This window comes from Belonocnema kinseyi, chromosome 5 (assembly GCF_010883055.1).
Source record: "Belonocnema kinseyi isolate 2016_QV_RU_SX_M_011 chromosome 5, B_treatae_v1, whole genome shotgun sequence".
Classification (NCBI taxonomy): domain Eukaryota; kingdom Metazoa; phylum Arthropoda; class Insecta; order Hymenoptera; family Cynipidae; genus Belonocnema; species Belonocnema kinseyi.
The window spans coordinates 84,893,297-84,898,000 of NC_046661.1; positions in this window are offsets into that span (position 1 = coordinate 84,893,297).

The following is a 4,704-nucleotide window of genomic DNA, read 5'->3' on the forward strand; positions in this document are numbered from 1 at the left end:
ATATATCTAGTCGGGAGTGGTTCTGACTGAAAACAGATGATTTGGAGCGATTCGCGCGCCATCTGTTGGTCATTCTAAGGACTTATTGAACTACCCTCGTAAAATCAATGAGAAGAGAGAAAAAGCATAAAAATAAAACTGTGACCATGGTACAGTAAATGCGTGGATTGACAAAGATTCTGGATCTTTAAACCATGAAATAAATTTGTCACATTTTTTATTTATATTAGTCGCAAACAATTCAATGTCAAATTCACCAAATTTATCTTTAATTGAACCAAGCGCCTAATCGTTTAACTCCCATTCAGTCTCGGTTGGTAGAATACGTGATTCCCTGTCTGCTATTGGATTATCCTTGGACTTTATGCATGAAGCAAAGATCCACAAATTTCTTTTTTCGAAGCACTGCTATATAATTTTTGCCATCTTGGTTAGTTTTTGATATTGCACCCCACCCATACAATTAATATATGATATCGCGGTTGTATTATCTACTCTTAGTAAAATCTGACAAGAATATTTGTCCGAGGCAAAACATCTTAAACCATATAAGGTTGCCTTCAATTCCAAAAAATTGATACACTCTTTTTGATCCTCTTTATTCCACCAGCCATGTGTCTTTCGACTATTGCAACATGCACCCCATCCAGTGAGAGAAGCATCTGAGAATATTTTTATCTGAAAACTTGAATTTCAAATTAGATTACTGATTGTTAAAGCATTCTTAATCCACCAATCTAAATCCTTTCTTACATCTTCTGATATTTGCATTATAGTGTCATAATTATCCTAAGAGATTTTTAAAGATAGAAATTTTGCTCGTTCCATTGATTTTGTGTAGAGTTAACTACATTTTACCCCTGGACATGCTGAAACCAAAATCCCAATATACTGAGCGAAATCCCTTATTTTACATTCATTCTTTGATCGAAAAGTTTTGGCTACGCTTAGTATCTTCATCCTCTTTTTCTATGGTAATTCAGCAATGAATCCTTGGCTGTTATAAAGGTGACCTAAACATTTACACTGCTGTGAAGGATTTAACGAGGACTTCTTCATATTTAATAGAAACCCAAGAGATTTCAGCCATTTTGTTGTACGTAAAACATTTAAACGGCAAATTTTTCCTTCTTCTTTCTATCAACAAAATATCATCTACATATATTACAGACAAAAAACCCTCGCTTCTCAAAATCTTTACTACGGGTCTCATTAATTTAGTGAAAGTAAATGGTGTGGTGCGAAGGCCAAAAGGCAATCAATTAACCTCATAGAGTATCTTGTCAAATTCAAAACGCAGACATTTTTTAACTCTCCTGCAAGCGGCACAAGCATATAGGCGTCTTTTAAATCAATTGAAGCCATGTAACAATTCGGGGTTAATAAACTAATTATTGATTTGTGGTCTTCTAATTTAAAATGGGGTGACTATTAATTCGTTCAATTTCCTTAAATTTAGAATGAATATTTTTTGTCCATTTGGCTTGTCCACCAAAAAGTAAGACTATATAAACTGATCTTTGGAGGGTTGACATTCCTTGATACTGCCCTTGACAATTAGTTCATCAATAGCCGATTTGTATTGATGGAACTCAGATCCTATTATTACAGGAACAGGTTTATTTCTTTGAAAAACCTTCTTACAAAATGGTATTTTATAACCTGTTATATATTCAAGGATAACATTATCACAACTCACCCCTACCCATGCGTCCTGAAAAAATTTTATTCGACCAGCTGGTCCACTTACCTTTAATATCGACGGCGATATTGATGGGTCCCTCTGTATTCTCTCCTCAGCCCATCCTGGTGACCCCTGTTCTGGTTCCTGTAACCTTCTCTGGCGTTTAAAGATGGCTTATGGCCAGAATTCAAAAAAATTTTATTTCGTTGAGAAACCTGATTTGATACTGCGGATTTATTAGAACCGAATGATTTTACCAAATATTTACTTATTTTTTCCACGTCCTTTGCGGCTTTCATACGAGTCGAAAAATCTTCTCCAAAAAGAACTTTGTCGATTGGAATTCTTCAGTAATAATCATTTACCATTTGGTTTACCTTAGGTGTAATAAAAGCACGCCTCATCACCAAAACGTTTTAGTGAACATCAGACAGGATTCTTCTTGCGTCACTTAAATAAGACATAAGAGTGGGGTTACTTTCTTCCCCCTCATTAAACATCGTGGTTAGGGCTAGATCAATAACGTATATAGCCGTACCTAACTTATTCTCAGCAACAACTTGAAACCCATCTTTCTTGGTACCTGATTCACCAATCATATGCTTAAACCCTGGATTGACAGTCGGCGGACGAATTGCTTCGAAATCCTTAGAAAAAGAATACTTTTTAAGTAATTCTTCCATAGCTTCTTTGCATAATCCTTTTTGTAAGATTTCTGTCCATCTTTTGGTTAGGACGTTGTGAACTTTGACAGATATAACCTGTGCCTCTGACACGACGTCTCCTAAAATTCGAAGTGTGGTCTCATTTAGTTGAACATCTTGACCTTGAAAGTCCTCTGGTGAGCTCTGGCAAGAGGAGCTGCTGCCCTCTGCTGAGTATTCTTTATAATCACTCTCGGGTGTTCATGAAGGAGAGCACTCAATATTGCGTCAACGATCTTTCCGTTCGTGACGTGAACGATCTTTGCGTTTCTCATGTGAACGATCTTTGCGTTCGTCGTGTGAACGATCTTTGCGTTGGCCATGTGACGGTCATCATGTTCATAGCGATGTGAACGGACTTTACGCTCATCACTATTACGAGGTTTATGGTCGCCATGATGCCTTAATTTACTCGAATACCTTGAATCGAGGTATGCGCGATCTTTGCGGACATATTTGTTGCGATCTTGATCATAAGATAGACTATGGCTTCGTGAATTGCTAGTATAACGCTTTACACTATATTTCTTTCTATAGGAAACAACACTACTCACAGAATAAGTCGAATTACTTGAACGCGAACGACGCCCTTCCTCGCTAGGATAGCGATATCTTTTACGACGATTTTCTCAGCTCAGAGACCTGTGTCTATAGCGTTTTATTTTACTTGATCTACTAGTAATCGAATCTTCACTAAAACGACTTCCCATTTTACAAAAGGAGACGAAGTTATATTAAATTATCGAAGAAACCGAAGAAGACAACGTGTTCAGATCGCACAGAAGAATACAAGAAGTTACCGGATCCGTAGAGCCAGTGCCAAGGAAAACCGAGCGGCTGGCGGGAACTTTTTTCCTTTTAAAACAGCTTTAAAACTGTGATAAGATCAAGCAGGAAGAGTATGACTGCAAATTTGATCTAGAAGAACGAGATGATGAAATATAATGAAACGTGTGATGGGGATCATGACAATTCCAGCAGAAGGAACGAGAATTTTCTTTGATCCAACAGGTTGTTTTTTCAATTCTCGCCTTGATTTCCTCATCCCCAATTTCAATAGGGGGGAATTTTAGGTCAAACAATAAAGGGATGTTTTTGGGTGGGGATTTCTTTTGGGATTCGTAGGATGATTTTTTAAAAGTGGGTCTACAACTCGCTAAGGTCATGTGCTTTTTAATAGGGGTTTCTTGAGGGCAGGTGAGAAAAGATGGTCTATAGGTCGACAACGGGTCTTGATAGAAATTGGGTTCTTTTAGAATTCTTGTCGAACACATTGAGTTTACGGGAATATTGGGATTGAAACATGATTCAAGGTCAACAATAGGGTCTTTATTTTCCATGAAAGTAGGATCATTATTTAGGGCTAAGAGTGAATTCGAATTAACTTCAGTGGTTTTTTGTGGGTCTACCTCATTAAAATAAACTTAGTCTAAACGAGAATTATTATCTGATGAATTCTTTTGTGATTGAGGTTTTGATTATTAATTTTAACATCTACTTTATCCAATATTTTATCATCTGCTTCCTCCTTAATTATTTTTGATGAATCAATTGAATTGCCTATCTTTTTATCAAATTAAAAAACAGGGCCAACAGGAATTTTAGGAGGGATTTCGGACCCACTAATAACTCTTTATTTAGTTTCCCGAATATTTGGGATACTCGAGTGAATCCTTCTCGTCCACATTTATAACAGAAAACAATTATTTTGAGTTTTATTTTGACTATCAATATAAGGGAAAAAGGGATTTCTAGATATCTCATTAGAGCTCAAATTCTTTGAATTTTCAACTTTTGATTTGATATTCTTGAAATTATTGGGTCTATTAATTTTTTGATTAGGTGGAAAATTCCGAGGTTTAGAGTTCGGGTCTTCAGCTAAAATAAATTGATCCATTAAATCGGGAGTTAAATTTTTGTCATCATTTTGTTCTTCCAATAAGGCTATTAACTCACAGTTCTTTTCTACATTTTTAAACTAATTATCTTTATAGGCTAAATAAGGTAAAAGGGATCTATGAGGGGATGGTAGGGGTCTAAATGATATAGCGACTCTGATTAACTCTGATTAACGATTGGAGTTTAGGTAACAAATTTCTGTGGGCAAAACTAACCTCATCCGATTCAGTAAGACTGGGTACTACTCGATCAAAAAGTGCCATCATGCAAGTTAAATAATCAGCCACAGGCTTATTTTCTCCTTGAGGTCTTTTAGAAATCTCTTGCCCTAGTTCAAACTAAAAATCTGCATCATCAAATCTTGTTCGAAATGCTGATGTAAATTCATTGAAGTTTCTCCACGTATGTCTTAAACTT